Below are 5,000 nucleotides of genomic sequence, written 5' to 3'. Positions count from 1 at the left end.
TCAACCTGATTCCTGAGTGTAGACTCGATGAGCTAAAGGTCCTCCTCTGTATTGCATGACGGCACAATACGGGTCAGTGATCCTCAATCTGCACTCACTCGTAGCTGGAGAACTGAACTGAGCCCTGCTCTAACAATGCAGTGTCATTGTGAAATTATCATTCATTTGTGTTTCACACTGGGACAGGTCAAGTCGGCTGTTGTACACTGTGATCTTCAGCGTTTCCAAACTTGCAGTTCCTTGTTGCTTACTGCCCAGAGGTGCTGTAACATGCCTTTGCTTCAACGGGGAAGGGCATACACACACATAACCAGTGGGCACAAGTACCCTTCATGGGCATCAACCCAGTACTCAGAGCCTGCACTGTGATCCATCAGGGCATTCTGGAGTGCGGTCAGAATCTGACCCTTACTCTGATCCAGAAAACACTAGCCCGAGCCAAAGGTTACCATTATCCAACAGGACAGAGCATTTCTGACACATATGTATTACTGTCACTATCCAAAGAGGATTTGGGAGGGAGTGGGTGGGGGCAGCTGAATCTTAACTCAGCCCCACAGCACACCCAACTCATGGAATTTTCAAACCTGTTCATTCCAATAGGGTATTACACAGCAATGCAGCACAACGATCCCAGTGAATCCACAACGCTAGGGGCAACACAGCACTCCCACGTTGTAAACAAGAAATGCCCTTTGCTATTCTTTTCATCCAGAAGTGTTAGCTCACCTAGCTCACTTGTACTTGCATTTTCTGTCTTATTTGTTGTATTTGTCTCTTTTTCTCTTTTTCCTTCTTTCTCTCTTTCAGACCCTCTTTTTTTTCTTTCTCTGTCCTCTCTTTTTGACTTTCTCTTCCTTTCTTTCACTGTCTCTCTTTCTTTCTCTTTTTCTTCACATTTCTATTTTTCCCTCCTTCTTTCTCTCTATCCCTCTCCCTCTCTCTTTCATTCTCTTTCTTTCTCTCTCTTTTTCACTTTCTCACTCATGCACCATCCACACTGGCTCTCCTTTGGTTCAATACAGAGGGAGTGTGTCATTGATATCATCCTTCAGCTCAGACATTCAACTGAGATCCCAGTATCACAGATCCCCACATGGCCTTCGCTGAAGAAACAAGAGATGAATTAATTAATGGTCAACATTTCTGCCTCAAACCAATTGTTAAAGCACCTCAGTGCAGTTTGTTGGATTTTTACAAAGCATCTTCTCAGTTCTGTGGCTGGATGCTGAAGTTTTACAAAATGGTTATGTTTTAATTTGAGTTGAAGCAGAGGGTTCTGGAGAGGGGAATGTTGGGGCCATAATAGAAAGAAACTGTCGCAGTGACAGGCCAGTGGATCTGGCTAATAGGGGTGAAGAAAGCTCAACAAAAAACAATTGAAATATCAAGTGACAGTTTCCGAGCCTTCCACAGTAACCCACGGTAAAAGGATTGTTGCTTTCTCAGATGGAAGGAGCCAGGGAAATTGAGGAACAAAGCAGCCAAAAGCAGGGAGACTCTGTGTTTTAGGTTAGTAGCCAAGCAGAACATTTCGAGTCGTGGAATTCCTACAGCGTGGAAGCGGGCCATTCAGCCCTTCAAATCCCTCTGAAAAGCATCCCATCCAGACCCAACCCCTGTAAGCCTGCATTTCCCACGGCTAATCCACCTAGCCTGCCCAGCTTTGGACTGTGGGAGAAAGCTGGAACAAGCCCACGCAGACACAGCAAGAACGTGCAAACCCCACACAGACAGTCACCCAAGGCTAGAATCAAACCCAGGTCCCTGGTGCTATGAAGCAGCAGTGCTATTGGTCTGCTGTTTGAAAAAGAGAGCAGCAACAAGACCATCAGAGATTTAAGGAACAATGAGTTGCTATGATGGAGGCAGGAAGCACTGCAGATGCTGGAAGCTAGAGTCAATACATGCGGAGCTGGAAAAGCTCCTCATTTCCCACCTCCACATTTGTTGAGAGCTGCTATGATGGGCCTTGCTGAAGAATGTTGGCTTTGGAATATTCAGGCTGAGTACAATAACTTTTTGAAGGACACTGGATGTTTTGATGAGGACAACAGAAGGAAATGAGCCCAGTAGAAAGCTGGGTTTAACATGGGATTTGTATCACCGTGCTCTTGTCTGGGGCACAGGAGAAAGACATATAAGATGTATTTCAGTTGTGTTAATTAGTTCATGTGAAATTACTTTTCTTTAATGTATCAATCACCCAGGAGGTAATGTTGATCTATGCTGTTATGGACCAGACCAGAGCCTCTCAAAGTATTTTAAGAATGTAGCCTACACCCTATCCTTTTCTTATTTTAAAGGTAGATTTAAAGTGTTAAGTTCCAGGTGCAATGCGACTGGTCAAACTGCTCGACGTTAAGCAAAACACAATTTATTTAAATCTGTTGTTAAAATACAAACAAAAGAAAGAGGAATTTAGAATAACATAACTATTGGAAAATTTAACTGAATAATATTATAGTACCTATTACTCAATAATTGTCCCAATGTAGTAACATCCCATAGAGACCCCTCAGCAAAAAGGCAAATTCAGGTGCAGATTCTCACATGCAGTTCTCAAATCCAGGAGGAAAAATGCATCAAGAGAAAATTTACAGTGAATAGCAGCTAGGAGACATTCACTAAAACTTCACATTCCGTTGAGACCCCAATGGCTTCTGCTTAAAACTAAACCTAAAAACTAAACAAAAACTAGAAAGCCTGGACTGTGGGAGCTGGCTGCACCCAGGCTGCTTCCATTGTTGCAACCTTTTATATAAAAAAAACCCAAGGCTTCAAAACTGCTTTCTTAGAGGCAGCTGGGCACCTCTGCCTTACAAACTCTCTTCAAACAAAAACAAAATAACCTCTTAAAGTGACAGCATCATCGCAATGTTGTTTTGAGTTCATTTGTTACAGTAAAAACCTTAAACACTGAAAGCTTTGGTTATTTCATTCAATTGCTTGGGAATTATTCTCTTTAAAATTAAGTTAACAGTCTCTAGGGGATCCAGTTCACTTTACTGTTGCTGTAATATAACTTTGTGGTTTGAGCTGTTTATCAGAAATGCATATCATGACAATAATTCTACATTCTGTTAGAATGGCAGAAAATAAGATAAATACTGAAATAACATTGAAACTGATAAATGTCACCTTTTTACTTCCCCTATTTAGCAAGTGCTGGTAAAATGGAAATAAAAACTAACAAATGTCTGAATGAATTCCCTGTTTAAGTAACTGGTTACTGGGCCTTGATCAGTGCTGCACTGTTGGTGATGCTGATTTATGGATGGAGCATTAGACAGAGGCTCGTCCACCCCGAGGTATGTGTAAACCAGCCCTAGACATTATTTTGTGGAGTGCATTCTCCTTGTGGCCCTGGTTAATATTATAGAACATAGAACAGTACAGCACAGTACAGGCCCTTCGGCCCACGATGCTGTGCCAACCTATTATCCTACTCTGAGATCAAACTACTCTGCATACTCTACATCTTACTATCATCCTTGTGCCCATCCAAGAGCCATTTAAATGCCCCTAATGTATCTGACTCCACTACCGCTGCTGGCAGCACATTCCACACGCCCATCACTCTCTGTATGCAGAAACTACCTCTGACATCTTCCCTGTACCTTTCTCCAATCACCTTAAAATTATGTCCCCTTGTAATAATCATTTCTGCCCTGGAAAAAAAAAGTCTCTGGCTATCCACTCTATATATGCCTTTCATCATCTTGTACACCTCTATCAAGTCACCTCGCATCTTCTTCACCCCAATGAAAAAAACCCTAGCTCCCTCAACCTTTTGTCATAAGACCTGCCTTTCAGTCCGGGCAGCATCCTCAAAATGTCCTGTATACATTCTATAAGGCTTCCTTATCCTTCCTATAATGAGGCAACCAGAACTGAACACAATATTACAAGTGTGATTGAACCAGGGTTTTATAGAGCTGCAGCACGACCTCGAGACTCTTAAACTCAATTCCCCTGCTGATGAAAGCCAACACATCATACACCTTCTTAACAACCCTGTTAACTTGGTTGGCAACTTTGTTGGATCTATGGATGTGGACCCCAAGATCCCTCTGTTCCTCCACACTGCAGAGAATCCTGCCATTAACCCTGTATTCTGCATTCAAATTTGACCTTCCAAAATGAATCACTCCACACTTGTCCAGGTTGAATTCCATCTGCCACTTCTTTGCCCAGCTCTGCATTCTGTCAGTGTCCCACTGCAACCTACAACAGCCCTCCACGCTGACCACAGCTCCACCAAGCTTCATGTCATCAGCAAACTTACTAACCCACCCATCTAATTCCTCACCCAAGTTATTTATGAACATCACAAAGAGAACAGGTCCCTGGACACATCCCTGAGGAACACCACTGGTCACCGAGCTCCAGGCTGAATACTTTCCACCTACTACCACCCTCTGCCTTCTATTGGACAGCCAGTTCTGTATCCAGACAGCCAGATTCCTCTGAATCCCATGCCTCCTTACTTTCCAAATGAGCCTACCATGGGCAACCTTATCAAATGCCTTGCTAAAATCCATACACATCACATCCACTGATCTACCTTCATTGATGTGGTTTGTCACATCCTCAAACAATTCAGTATATCCCGTCTGGCCCAGGGGATTTATCTATCTTCATGTTTTTCAAAATTTCTAGCACATCCTCCTTCCTAAAAATAAGCTGTTTGAGCATATCTGCCTGTTTCATGCTGTCCTCACAAACATCAAGGTCCCTCACACTGGTGAATACTGAAGAAAAGTATTCATTAAGGACCTCTCCTACTTTCTCTGACTCCACGCACAAGTTCTCTCCACTATCCCTGATCGGTCCTACCCGCACTCTGGCCATCGTCCTGTTCCTGTCAGCAGTATAGAAAGCCTTGGGGTTTGCCTTGATCCTACCCACCAAGGTTTCTCAAGCCCTCTTCTTGCTCTCCTAAGTCCGTTCCTCAGTTCCTTCCTGGCTACCTTATAGACATCCAGAGCCCTGTCCGA

At 43.3% G+C, this 5,000-nt stretch overlaps 1 protein-coding gene across 4 annotated transcripts in view; it reads left to right on the top strand.

Moving 5' to 3' along the window:
• LOC125466670 (endothelin-converting enzyme 1) overlaps positions 1-5,000 on the top strand; it is a 294,487-nt gene that overhangs the window by 74,325 nt on the left and 215,162 nt on the right. The gene's annotated exons all lie outside the window — the stretch shown is intronic.

Source organism: Stegostoma tigrinum, chromosome 28 (genome assembly GCF_030684315.1).
Source record: "Stegostoma tigrinum isolate sSteTig4 chromosome 28, sSteTig4.hap1, whole genome shotgun sequence".
NCBI classification, from domain to species: domain Eukaryota; kingdom Metazoa; phylum Chordata; class Chondrichthyes; order Orectolobiformes; family Stegostomatidae; genus Stegostoma; species Stegostoma tigrinum.
This window is presented reverse-complemented; position numbering and strand designations above follow the sequence as displayed.